This window comes from Psammomys obesus, unplaced genomic scaffold, assembly GCF_907164565.1.
Source record: "Psammomys obesus unplaced genomic scaffold, mPsaObe1.curated_primary_1811, whole genome shotgun sequence".
NCBI classification, from domain to species: Eukaryota; Metazoa; Chordata; class Mammalia; order Rodentia; family Muridae; genus Psammomys; species Psammomys obesus.
In genome coordinates this window covers 30,891,671-30,906,139 of record NW_026596073.1, presented here as the reverse complement: position 1 = coordinate 30,906,139, position 14,469 = coordinate 30,891,671, and the positions used below count along the sequence as shown (strand labels likewise).

The following is a 14,469-nucleotide window of genomic DNA, read 5'->3' as shown; positions in this document are numbered from 1 at the left end:
CAAAAAACAAAGCATGAACAGTATGTTTTATGGATGGTGTCTTTTCTTTGTCCATCTAACTTATAATTATTGTCCCTAACATCACCGAAAATATTGATTACCATGTTCTTGTTGGACACGAAAAATTACTCAACAAAATAAATAGGGAGCTTTGTGAGAATGAATATAGTCCTTGAGCTGGCGATGTAGCTGAGTGGCAGGGCACTTGGAGAACATGTGTGATCCTAAGTTTGAGCCCAGCACTGGAGAGAGGAAGGGTTGGGGTCCGGTAGAGAGAAAGAGTAAAAGTGGGACAGGAGGGGAAGGAGGTCAAAAGAGAAAGGTGAAAGAATGGAGGAAAAAGACAATCACAGTGAGTTTATGCCTGCCTTGATGAACAACAGTTATATGAAAATCTGTAATGCACAGACAATACGAACAGACAGACTAGAAGCACAGAAGATTTACAATCATAACTTTAGTGTGTAGGAAAAAAAAGCAGTTGGTGCTAAAGAGAGAGCAGAGCAGGTAAAGGCACCTGTCACCAAGGCTGCACCTGAGCTCAGTCTTCGGAATCCGTGTGGATTCCGAGGAGAGAATCGGCACTTGCAGGTTGTCCTCTGCGCAACACAGGACATGCACCCTCCCACACATACATACCTCCCCCAGGAAGCACAGCAAAACAGACAAACAAATGTTTTCAAAAGTGAAAATCAACCGGACAAGCATTAGCTAAAATTCCGGTGAACAAATAACGAGTGAAATTTCAGATTTAAATAGCTGATGAACGTGAATGCAGGAGACCCGTAGAGCTTGCCACACCTGCTCTGCAGGAATTTGTGGTGTGTTTATAAAATGTCGACCATAAATCAAGCCCAAAAAATAAATAACTAACACAAGACACATCATTGGCTTTGAGCCTGATGTTATTAAACTATAATTAGGGCTGGGGAGATGGCTCATTTGGTGAGGAACCTGGGGCTTTGCTGGTGAGCTTATGACAAGTTACAGGACAGTGAGAGGCCTTGTCTCAAAAACAAGGTAGGCGGCACCTGTGATTGACCTCGGACTTGCTTACACACATACACATACACACAGAGAGACAGAGACAGAGACAAATAGATGACATACAGAGGAGGAGAACTATAATTAAAGAAGAAAAGGAACTTGGTACTCATCCTGGGTGCAAACCCAGCACCCAGCCCCTAGCACCCAGGGTCCTTTTAAGTTGGCAAGCCTAAAAGGAATCCAAGGAGCTAAAATTAGCTTGAAATTAAGATGGAGTGTCACATGTTTTCTCTACTCCAGGCAGACCACAGTCATTATATGGAGGGCAGGATGTCTTTCCTTGTGTCTTGTCTCTACCACAGATGCTAGGGAGCAGAAGGGCAGGGGGTGGGGTGCAGACATCAAACAAAGAAACCAATGTCTTTCCAGACAGATGGCCCCAACTCCTCTTAGCTTAAGTTAGTGCAGAGGATGGCTCTCAAAATGGCCATTGATCCTGCAGTCCTTACCAGCTGATTAAGGGTGATGGGATCTTCTCTAAAGGCTTGGCACTCTAGAGTTTGACTTCTGTCACCACGAAAAAAATAAGGGCAAAGCTTCCCTGTAGTCTTTCTTCACCAAGAACTCTGGACACTCAAGTGGGGGTCTTATAACCCATTCTAATCCTCCATATAAACAGGGTATAAACAGCCAGTAAGCCCAGCTGGGACAATTCTATTGCAAGGGGACACAGCTGACTAAATTCCCCAAGATGGTGGCTTTTGCTTGGCTTAGATAGTCACACACAACACCTGTTAACAATTTCATTAGCTTGATTGGGATGACAGGGCATGGGCACAAGCCTATTTGATGTCAGGCTGTACGGTGGCCTTTAGGTGTGTCATGGGGGAGGCTCCATGGGTTATGACATCTAAACTGACAACACCAGGTTCCTTACAATCCCTGCTGCTGACTTCCAGGTATGTCATTATCCTCTTTTTATTGTTGTTCACTATCATTGTTGTGTTCACTAGAAAGGGGAGGGCTGTAGAGAGAGAAGGTAAGAGGTATTTTGTCTGACTCCTGTCTATTGGTGATAGGGGGAATTGAGAAGTGGGTTATTGAGAGTGAAACTTAGGACATGTGAGACTTGCATTCTCTGAATTTCCCCAGTGTCTGTTATAATGTTTTTCTGTTCATCTCCAGTTTTATCAGTTTAGATTTTCCCTCCTCCATTTTCATTAATTTGGCTAGAAGTTTGTTAATCTTGTTGATTTTCCCAAAGATCTACTTCTTTGTTTCATTGGTGTGTGTGTGTGTGTGTGTGTGTGTGTGTGTGTGTGTGTGTGTGTTATTTTGTTTCTAGTTCATTGATTTGAGCCTTGAGTTCAATTATTTCTTCCCTTTTTAGGCATTATTCTTGTCTTGTTGCTGTTGTTTGTTTTCTTTTGTTTTGTTTTAGCTTTCAGGTGTGTGACTAAGTTACTAAAATGAGATCTCTCTAGTCTTTTGATGTAACACTTAGTGTTGTGAACTTATCTCTCTTAGAACTATTTTCATTGGGTCTCATGAGTTTGGGTATGTTACATTTTTATTTTCATTCAATTCCAGAAAGTTTTAAGTTTCCAGCTTAGCCCAATTTCTATTCAGTAGTGAGTTGTTCAACTTCCATGAGTTTGTATGCTTTCTTCTGTTTCTATTGTTGAAATCCAGCTTTCATCACGGTGGTCAGGTAGGAGACACTAGGAGGTAAATTGTCTTGGTTGTCTACGTTTGTGTTTTGGAGCTGGGATCCAGGCATCTGGAGTTATAACACTTGAAGTATTTCTTAGTGTGGAGACCTGGTCTTGCCTTTACTGGGTAGGTGTTCCATTCCTCGGTTGCCCACTCTGGGCCCTAGCCAAACGTGGTGGCTGTATGGTTCCTGAGTCCCTGCTATGTGTGGTGGTTGTGAGCCCCTAGTAGAGATCTGATCTGTGGGTTGGTGGGAGGTCAAAACGAAATGGAAATGGGCTAGAAGGAATGGAGAGCAAGGAAGGACCCTGGGAGCTGGGCCTGCACCAAAAGGATGAATCCCAAGTTCCTTTTCTTCTTTATTATAGTTCTCTTCTCAATCTCTTTCTCTCTTTCTTTCTTTCTCTGTCTCTCCCTCTGTCTCTCTGTCTCTGTCTCAGTCCCCCCTCTCTCTCTCTGTCCCTCTCTCTGTGTCTCTCTCTGTTGGGGGTTGATCTGATAGTCTGTGTTGAATTCTGGGCCCCAAGATCTGGTTGCAGTCCAGACGAGGGCATTGTCACATACACCAATCAATGCTGTGTAAACTTTGCTCCTCAATTATCTCTGATTGGTTAATAAAGAAGCTGGGTAGTGAATTCTGGACAGAGGAGATAAGCAGAAGGGACTTCCATTCCCAGTCTCGGGGTCTCAGGTAAGGACTATGATGTGGGAAGAAGGGAGAAAAAAGAAAGAAGAGATAGAGAGAGGACATTTCCATGAGAAATTGACTTGATGGGCCAGAAACAACCCAAGAAGGACCAATATGTCAAGTAACTTGGAGCATGTGGCTGGGAGGTAGCCAGAGGATTGCTGTAAACAAATGTCTTCCCAATTATTCAGACTAAAGCTTATTAATAAGTCTAATAAGTCTCAGTCTTTTATTTGGGAGCTAGAGTGGGTGAATAAAAAGCCCCCAAATATGTTATCTTCATCAGGCTGTCTGTCTGGGAAGCCACTGGATTCTTTATTTGATGGCTGCCCCTGCCCTTCTCCTCCCTGAAGTGCATGGCAGGGTCAAGACACAGATGCCCTCCATATAATGACTGTGGTCTGCCTGGAATAGAAAGAACATTCACTGTACCATCTTGATTTCGAGCTAACTTTAGCTCCATGGTTTCTTTTTAAGTTTGCCTAGCCCAACTGGGCACATCAGGGCTCCTTCTAAGAAATTTTAAAACTGGAATTTACAAAACCACAGTGTTGAGCCAAAATTGTTCTGATGATGGTAGGAAATGATTGAGATGCTTCGGGTGACATTGCCAAGAAGAGGCCTCTCAGTTGCACAGTGGCAGCTGGGAAGCCACAGGGATGAATGGATTCGGTCATCAGTATCAGGGCAACAATGGGCCCTGTGTGGTGCCTTCGCCTTGGTTATGGAAGTAGCAAGAGTTTCCCATCATGCCTCCTCAACAGTGGCTGTGTGTTATAGCCTCATGCTGGAGACAGGTGTGACAGAAGTTTCTCGCCAGCTTGTAGGTTCTGTCTCACTCTCAGAAGAGTGTCTAACCACTGTTCACAGGCCGCAGAACAGCTACCCAGGGCAGCACAAGATTCCAGCCTACTATTTCTCTTCAAATCTAGGTTTCAATCTTGGTTAATGTTTGCCCAGAAATATGTAATTGCGGACTTCCTCCTCATAAACCCTTCCAGCACACAGACTACCAGGCTAGCATGCTGTTATTATCTCTCTGCCTGAGGCTAAAGCAGGGATTGCTCTTCTGGCTGCAGTAGAGATAGCCAGGCCCCTACAAGGAGGTCTGCATGGCTGGTTGTAGCAGAGGAAAACAGCCATCATTCCTGCTTCCCCAAACGTCATGGTTCTTCTCCGAATACACAAATTTTAACCAGTTCCCTGCCTAAAAAGTCTTTACTGCCTTTGTCCTGTTTGTGGAGAGAATGGTTCTTCTACTCTGCCAAGTTGGTGGCTGTGATTCAGAAGTGCCTGCTCCGGCTCCCTCTCCCTCACATCTCTAATTCGCTGGAGAAGGTTCTCCTCCATGGTGAGGCTCTCCCTGCCACCCAAGAACAGGAGCCATACAAACAGGAGTGCACTGCAAACGCTTCTGGCTGCCCTGCCCCTCGCTCACGAGTGTAGATGATTCTCTTCACATTTGCTTTGTTGGCTAAAGGACTTTCTTACAGATCACCCAATTCCCAGGGCTCAATGGTTATTTCCAGTCTTCAGTGAACTTGAAGAATCCCTTTTTGTTAAAGTATAATTTGCGCATCAAATTTTCCCCTTTGCAATGTGTTGTCCCGTGTGTTTTGACAAGTGTATACAGGCACATAGCCACCATCCTACATTTGAGATAGAGAATGATCCTAGTGCTCCAAAGTGTACCCACGCCCCTGGAGTCATCCCCTCCCTCACCACAACTCTGGGCAACCACTGTGTTCTGTTCCCACTGCAACTTCTGCATTCATGGAATGATGCCATGCAGCCTTTAGAGGATAGCTTCTTCCGTTTAACGCTGTGTGTTTGAAACCCCTCTACGCTGCTTCTGTAACAGCATTTACTTGCCATAGGTGGGCTCCTTTCACTTACAAGCAGTCATCTGCTCCTTTGCATTTGGATTATCTCCAATTTGGAGATAATCAGCGGATCCTTCTTGTCAACCTCTTAATAAGAAAAGTAAGAGAGACCTGATGGTAACTCCAAGGTTAAATGGGGAATAGATATTTTGGCACATGCTCATGTTTGTTATGTAGCTGTGAGAACTCATCACTAACAATTTGCCTATCTGGAAAGAGGTTTCATTGTATGTCGATCCTTGAAGCTGGGCCAAACCTAACCACCCTCTATCTTCATCCAGAAAAAGAAGGATGAAGTAGTTTGTGAAGGGGCTGGGGAGACGGCTCAGCAGGCAAGAGCACTTGCTGTTCATGCAGAGGATCAGAGCATCTGCTTTCATGTCCAGGGCCTCACAACCACCTGTAACTCCAGCTTCAAGGTGTCTGACTTCTGGCCTGTGTGGGAACTGCACACACAGAGCACACACAGATTTACATACACATTAGTAAATTTTAAGTAACTCGCTCAGGGTGAGTCCCTATCCACCTCCTGCCATTTCTCTCCCCTGCCTTAGCTGAACTGGATGGGACTATTTAGTAATTTGGAATACAGAGATTTTTTTTTCCTTAGAAAAAAACCTAACAAAGCCTGTCTATCACTTTAAAAAAAGTAATGTTAAAAACCCACCCTTCTGCGTTCTGCTTAATCTTCTGTTGGCAGTGTGAAAACTGTAAAGAACCCCTTTTTCACTGGTCTTGGGCTAGGGGAGACTGGAGGTATGTTTGGATGGGTCCTGCTAACACTTCCATCGAAGGGTAGGTCACAGCCTTCCAATACTGAACAGTGTTTGTGTGGGAGAGAGATGAGGGAGAGAGGTGTTCAGGAATTCACCTAAAATGGAACATAAATAATACCCTTGTGACTGCAGAGTAGCTGGGCCCCCACGTAGGACACAACTTGGGGAGCCTTATACCTTAGCATTTTCGTGTTTATGAAGTAAACTGAAAGCATTCCTTCAAGATGAAAACCTTTTTACTAGTGTCTGCCATCTTTTCATGTCAAACCCAGTTCTCAGTTTGACTTACCAGCCAAATGTTCCAACTTCCAACTGATTTCACAGAAACAGGATTTGAGTTTGTCCACCTGATGCCTGTAGGAAACTGATTCACTGGGGATGTGAACTCTTAGCCAGATGCCAAAATAACCCATCATGTTGTTTGATTTGATATTTTAATGCAAAACAGGTCCCTCCAAAATCTACCAACAGTTGTATATGTCAGGCCTTGGACAAAGAAACTCCGTTGTCATTTTGTCTGCATTTCTTCTGAGGCCTTGATCAAGCAAGCACTTGTTTGTTTACATTTCTTTTATCATTATAAAGGCTTAAAAAAAATAAACTCTTGATGTTATAAAGTGTGAGCAGAGTCCATACAAGGAAAAGTAAGGTTAGATCAGATTTTAACTACCTATTAATCAAAGGAACGCTGACATACACTGCCCAAGGCAGTTTCATTTCCTAAAGCTTTTGTTGGTTCCAAACACTTTTTTTTTCACATCTACACGTGGTGCACGTGTAGAAATCAGAAGACACGTTAGGGTCACCCTCTCCTTGGGAGCACACACATCTCCCAAGGATAAAACTCTGGTCATCAGGCTGAGCCATCTCACCAGCCCAAGCTCCAGATGTTTAAAAGGATGCTAGTGATAGATGGAAAACCCAGTCCCTGGAGTAATAAAGCCTATGCAGGTGCCCCTGACACAGAGGCTCAGTGGGGGAAAGGCTGTCCTTGGAAGCTCAACAAATTCAAATCCATAGAAGATGGTTGAAATTAGCCGTCAACTGCCGATACTGGACTGGAGGTCCCAAGGGAAAACCCAAGGCCTTCATGATGATTCTGTCCCCGGGTTGCTGCAGACCTTGGGAGATGGTTTTACCCTTAAGAACTGAGATAACAGGAAAGTGAGGGCATTTTTGGAACCGTTGGAATTCTCTGTGGAGACTATAAGAACACACTTTTGAGCATCCTTTGCTGCCAGTAAATCTTCAGCCTTCAGGGGAACCATGCACAGCCAACAGCATCGGAAGGAGTGAGCTAATAAAGCTGCCTTTGCTTTAAAACCAGATGTAGCTGTTAATAGGGGAGATTGGAGCTCTAGGAAACAGATCCTAGCTTTAAGAAACATTCTCACAGAGGGGCAGGGAAAGAATCCTAGTGTCCCTAAGGATGTTTACCTTAGAAAAGCTTTCTTTTTTCTCTTTTCTTTTCTTTCTTTTTTTTTTTTGAGGGGAATAGCTGGGGAGGGAAGTCACATTTACTAATTTTTCTTTAAACCCAGTTTCTTACTTTTAAATGCCACCTTGAGTACACTGTGTACTCATTTATATTGTACTTAAGAATGAAGACTTTGTGTAGATGAAGCCATATAGGAAAATTTACAAGATAAAAGGTCACAAAACCATTCACATTTCAGTTAAGCAGCTTAAAAACCCCTTGTAGGGATGCGCAGAGTCAGCTCAATTGCATTTCACCCTCTGTGGCACTGGGCCAATCACAGCCAGCCTCCCTCTGGGGTTGCCTAAAGGATGGAGTGACTTCATCTATGTAAAGCGTTTTGACAATCTAGCACATAATAAAATCCATATAAGTGTTAGCGGCTATTAATCTTTATTAATATTTTCCTGTTCCTGGGTCTCAGAATTTTTAATGTCTTTCATGTGGTTTCATTTCTCATTCCTGTCAGATGTAGGTTCCCGTCACAGGGTTTACACAGTTTTGTTTTGTTTTGTTTTTTTAAGGCACGGAAAATCACAGGAAGCCTCCATGTTTATGCAAGGCATTCTAATCTAGACGGATGATTTTTATGCAAATCAGTTGGTTTCTACTCAAGGGCCTTGACACATGCACTAATTGCAGGATTTGCAGGATTGCCACATACTTCTGGTTTCAAGAAAAGTACTATCCAGCACTCAGCAAATATTTACTGCATGCTAACCATAGCCAAGGCAACACGCTAGGAACTGGAAAAACAAGGAAGGAAAAGGCTCAAGATCCTCGGGAGGTTTGCCAGTTGAAGGAGAAGGAGCGGCATGCGAGGAAGAGAGTGTCTATGTTAAGGGAACAAGGGCGGGCGGCCATGAGGCTGACCTGGGCCGGCCAGCAGCATCCTTGCAAGAAGAAGCAGGATGTGAAGGAGGCAGAGAAGCCCCCGAGGACGGGTCACTGCACCAGCCCTTTCAGTGATGATGGCTTTGAGCCCAAGCACGAGGGAGGAGTAGGGTTCAGGAGAAAAGGAGTTAGACGAGCATGAGTGAAGGAAAACACAGATATTTGATGGCTACTGCAAGATGCACACTGAATAAAGCAGGAGGATGGAGACTTGCCCATGGAAGAGAGAGCGAGCCAGGTGTAAACTGAGGAACTCCCTAAGAGCTGGGGAGATGGCTGGCTCAGATGGGCATGGGAAGTGTGGTGGCTCACTATTGTAATCCTGGCATGAGGAGGAAGAAGAGGGGCATCCCTGGGCTGAAGGACCAGCCAGCCTAGCCTACTTGGCAATCCCACAGAGTAAGAGCGTTACCCACTCTCAAACAAACAAACAAAAGAAAGGACCCGTGGGTGCCTGAAGAATATTGTAGCCTGACCTCCACACATATACACTGAATCTCAGCCTTGTAAGCTGTTGCTTGGCGGTGCTAGAATAGACTTGGGTCCTAAGCCTGGCAAACCAGTGCTCTACCACCGAATGACATCACTAACCATCTCTTAGAAGTGATGAAATTTAACAGGAAAATTTTGGTTTTTAAGATTTTAGATTTACTACCAGAGTAACCGTAGCCAAGCCTCCTAGTAATGGGGGACAGGGAGCCTGAACTGGCCATATTCTGTAACCAAGCAAGGCCTCAAGTGGACAGACTGGGACACCAACCCAGCCACAAAACATTTAACCTACAGTTTGTCCTGCCTGCAGAGTGTTCTGAGGCCACAGCCAAACATACTCATCAGAGAGACCTCATCCAGCAACTGATGAGAGCAAATGCAGAGTCCCACAGCCAAACCTTAGGAGGAGTTCGAGGAGTGATGGGGAGGAGGGGGAGGAAGGCTTGGAGGGAGCAGAAGGGTCAGGAACACCACAAGAACATAGCCCACAGAATCAACTGACCAGGACTCACGGGGCTTGCAGAGATCAGGGAGCCTGCAGGGGTCTGACCTAGGTCCTCTGCCATAAATTATGGCTGAGTAGTTTGGTGTTCTTGCAGGAATCCTGACAGTGGGAGTGGAAAGGGCTATCCCTGTCTCTTTCACCTACTTGTGGACCCTCCTCCTATTGGGTTGCCTCATGCAGCCTTATATGATAGGATGTGCCCTGTCTTATTTCAGCTTTGTATGCAGAGTTTGGTTGATGTCACTGGGAGGCCTGTTCTGTTTTGAGGAAAGGTTGGGGTGAGATGGATCTCGGGGAGTGGGTACATAGTGGGGAGAGACTAGGGAAGGGAAGAGAGAGAAAACTATGATTAGGATGTAATATATGAGAGAATAATAACAACTATTTTAGACTTATTTTCAATTATGTATATACACCTGTATCTGTGTGAAGGTTCATGCATGTGAGTGTAGAGTCCAGAGGAGGGGGGGTGGGTCCTGGGGTGGGTCCCCCTGGAGCTAGCACTGCAACTGGCTGGGATCAGAAGTTTATAATCAAAACTATCATTCACGGTATTTTACAAAGTCCTTAGATCTGGAGCCCTTGCAACCATTGTTGGCTGAGTCGTGCGTAAATATGAGTATCTATAACTCACTTTTATCTGTTTCCAGAAATCTGAGGATGTGTTAACCTGTGTTTCTATTGCCCTGGTCCACACTCCCACAGAAGACTGAGGTGGCAGGCATGGGATGCACACAGCACAAATCGCCTTCTGCTCAGACCTCATGCCCTGGTGTTTCCTCCCAGTGACTCTGCCAACTGCAAAGGCCCCTTTCTTCCCCTTGGAGAGAGCCATGGAAATGAACTGCTGCTTTATTCTTTCCCAACAGTAAAAAGATTTGGCTGTTTTTTTTTCCCTCACTGCATAAATAATTTGTGCTTATTGTAAAAAATTCAATATAAACCAACACGTGAGGAAGGAAGTCCACTGGGAATCCTAGCGCCTCTGAGACAAGCCCATTAATATTTTAAGACTCCATTGAGTACTTATGGTGTTTGCATACGTGCCTCACATGTTACTTTTATCATAGTACCAGTAACACATTGATAACATAACTATATGATTGGGTCATTCCATTTTTCAGCTTCCTCTTTTCCATTTTCCTACCCCTCAGTCTAGCTCTCCTACATCCAAGAAAATATAAATATAATTACAGATGTAGCCCAGGGATAGAGTACTTTACTACCATCCATGAAATGCTAGATTTAATCCCATATATATATATATATATATATATATATATATATATATATATATATATATTTGTTATTAGTAGATTTGGATTTATAAAAGTAACACATGTGATTACATGTGCTGTATACACTTTGCCCTGAAGCAAAGTGTCTATGGAGGGAACACCTCCAGGCTCAGTAATGTTTAGGTCATTCTTGTCACTGTGTCACAAAACAACAACTGGTGTTCACTGCATGCCGACCCGCTGTGTACAGGCGGGTCGCCAGATATGCTTGCTAACTGCACACTGTTTCACTGAAGTCCCACCAAAGCGTTAAAAATTTCACTTCACTGCTGTCCTCATTTCACAGACGAACACCTCATTTCACAAACCTGAACACCTTTCCCCAGGGTATTCACTGCAGATGTGAGGCAGCGCAGGGGTGAGAGCTGAGGTGTCAATTCAGTCAGGGGTGCATTTGTCCTGCAATCACACGGTCTCAAGTCCAAGCTCTAGAACCCACAACTAAAAGGCCAGTTGGTGCCAGTGCCAAGAATGGGATAGCTTCCCTCAAACTACTGGTGAGGGGTGACCCTGAGACAGCCCTCCCCCGAAACAATACAAGCCATTGCCAAAGGGTCCACCAGAACTTGACGGTAAGACCCTATCGCTTGAAGATACGGTGCTTTGGCCACAGATCATGGAGAAATCAAGTCAGTACTGACTAGAAGCTTCCTCCTCCCTGTTGACTAGCTCTTACCGTACGGGAAGGAACTATGTAGAATGCTGGGTGGGAAGGGAGGCGTCACCAATCGTTTTATCCATCGGGGAGCCCTCTGAACTATCATCATCATCAACGTGGCAAGATATGCCCACTGGTGGCACAAATGTTGCGGGGATAGCCAACCACTTTCTGATTGGATTTAAGGTCTGCTCCGTAGAAAATCTAGCTAAGAACAGAGTTGGGAATGGTTTGGCAACTCACAGGGCACGCAGGTAAACTGACTACTACTTCACTGAATGGATATTGTACCGAGCTGCCTCCTCAATCTGTATCTCCACAGTATAAATGAGTGTGGTGCTCAGGCATCCCCACGTTTCTTTGTGAAGCAGCTGATGTTCAGACACTGACCAAAGCACAGAAAATAAACGGCAGTGAGATGCTTGACCATAAACAGGGCATGTATGGCTAAAACTTGCTTCAGCCTTCAGAGTGCTGAGATTACAGACATGAGTCGCCGAACCTCAATACATGTTAATGTTTTGGTGTTGGTGGGTTTTTTTTGTTTTCTTTTGTCTTGTTTTGTTTCGAGCCAGGGTATCACTATGTAGCTCAGCCTGTCCTGGGACTCACTACATAGACAAGGCTGTCCTTGAACTCACAGAGCTCTGCCTGCCTCTGACAGCCAGGTGCTGGGATTAAAAGCCTGCACCAACACCTCTGGCTGAAAGTGAACATTTTAAAAAGAGGGCTGCAGACTTGAACCTAGCTGAGTGAAGCCCTGGGTTTGATCCTGACACCCGCTGAAGAAAATTGGAAGTTGAACAAAACTGAGCTTACAGAAGAAACTGAGGAAAGTAAGTGTGTCTAAGTAAAGAGGCTGCTAGCACGAAAAATCACAGCAACCTCTGAGAAGCTAAAGGATTGTCAGGAGCATCGGGCAAAAGAATACAACCACGGCCAGGAGGTGGCTCAGTGGGTCAGAAGATGGATCAGCAGGTCAGAAAGTGGATCAGTGAGCAAAAGCACTTGCTCCCAAGACCCATGACCCAGGTTCAGTCCTGAGACCCACATGGTAGGGGGAAGAGAACAGACTCCCCCAAATTTCCCACTGACATGCACATTTCCACACATACACTGTAGTACGCATACATACCCACAATACATACATAAATGTTAAAAAAATAAAAACAAACGAATACCACCCAAACCTACCATCCATAGCTTCTCGGATGTAACCATCCCACATCTTCTCCGTGTTAGTCCTGTGTGGCTGTCACAAGTTCTTGATAATGCTCAGTATTTAGAGAACTCATAAAAACACACAAGGCAAGTTGTGTATTTACAATACATCACAGAATCACTCCAAGCCACCTGCGAACACGAATTCCTGGAAAGAAGCTGTGTCTGTGGAGACTGAGTGTGGGGCCAGAGCTGCAGTACCGTGGAGAGACAGGAATGTCGCAGGTCCAAAGGCTAATTACCTTATCCTGTACTAGCTTTAGCCCCTGAATTCTTCACCCACCTCTGTTTCAGAACTAACATCCTGTAACTAATAGACAAAATTGTCTTGGGATGTATAACAGACCCCTGGTTTCCACCAATCCAAAAGCTAAGAATATCATCAAATAAAATATCATCTTCCATCTTGCTGTAACCACCTCTCTGACATGCTTACCAATGTATTTTAAACTTATCCTGATGTATGACTGAATCTGTTCTGTAAAAGTATAAAGCTTCATGAAACTGCTTCCAGGTTGGAACATTGCATCTGGGGGAGAGAGAAACGTATGTTCGCAGGCATTAGTCACTTATATATACTCCGGAACAAACCAGTCTTCTATTCTTACAACACAACCAAAGACAAAGGGAGAGCTCATCTCACTGGTTCTTGCCAGTCCTCAGTGATTGATTCAAACGGAAAGAGCTAGTGGAGAGCTGTAGCTATGTTATGTAAATGCAGATTTATTGGGAGGAGGAGGGAGAGAGCAGGGAGAGACAGAAAAAAGACAGAGAGGAGAGGGGGTGGGGGAGAGGAAGGTCGGAGGGAGAGAGGGAAAGCCAAGGGCAAAAGGGCAGGAGGAATCAAAATGTCTGGACTATGTAGTGAAGGGTCTCTGGGAGAGGAGGGGCCCCCTGCCCCTAGGTAGAGGGCAGGGTGTGCCAGTAGGAACCTAACAATCAGACCCTGACGCCAGGCTAGAAGGAGGCCAGCGTACAGACACGCCTGCCCGCAGCATGCCTACAGAACTGTTGAGGAAGGGTGGCATCCTCTGCTGGAACCACCCTCACTTTACACATCTGCACACGAGACGGGGCCAGGAAAGCAGGTTTTCATTTAACCTGTTTCCTAAGCAAAAGCTGGGGAAATAATCCCATGCCTAACCTTTCCAGTTTTTTGTCTCACTTGAGTTTAGATTCTTCCGACATACTGCCTGGAGTATGTCCTTTTCTTGACGGAGGAAGATTTATATCTGAGATTAGAGCGCTGGCTTGGAAAAGTCATTCAAGTTTTAAAAGTTGGGTTATTTTTTTTTTTTTTTTAATAATAATGGATATGATGATCTTGGAAGAAAGGGGGTATGTTCGGAATGTTAACACAGACACTGTAAGAACTTGCTGTTTCTACCCACAGTTAGTAATCCAGGTATTAAACATTTAAAGAAAAAAAAAAAAAACCAAAGGAGGGCCGGCCAGATGGCTCAGCAGCAGGTAAAAGTGTTCAACACTCAATCCTGACAACTTGAGTCGGATCCCAGGAACCCACATAAAAAAGCCAAAGCAGGTGCTCGCTTCAGCAGCACATATACTAAAATTGGAACGATACAGAGAAGATTAGCATGGCCCCTGTGCAAGGATGACACACACACACACACACACACACACACACACACACACAAAAAAAAAAGCCAAGGCATTTGGGGTAATGGGGGAGAGACAAAACAGAGTTGGAAGTTTTAAATAACAGTCCAGATGTGTAGCTTTTAGGCTAAGTTATCTAAGGGCCACTTTGGAAATAAAGAAAAAGGCAGCGGTCTTCATGAAAGAAGCGGCTTTGCTGGAGGACCTGTGCTCTGTACCGCTTGGCCCTCCAACCCAGAACCCGCAGCCACAGGGAA

At 44.8% G+C, this 14,469-nt stretch overlaps 1 non-coding gene across 1 annotated transcript; it reads left to right on the top strand.

The window, feature by feature from the left end:
- The first annotated feature begins 14,135 nt into the window (after positions 1-14,135).
- On the top strand, positions 14,136-14,243 carry LOC129690549 (U6 spliceosomal RNA). Its single transcript, XR_008722306.1, has one exon. It is a non-coding gene; the product is annotated as a U6 spliceosomal RNA (small nuclear RNA).
- Positions 14,244-14,469: the final 226 nt, after the last annotated feature.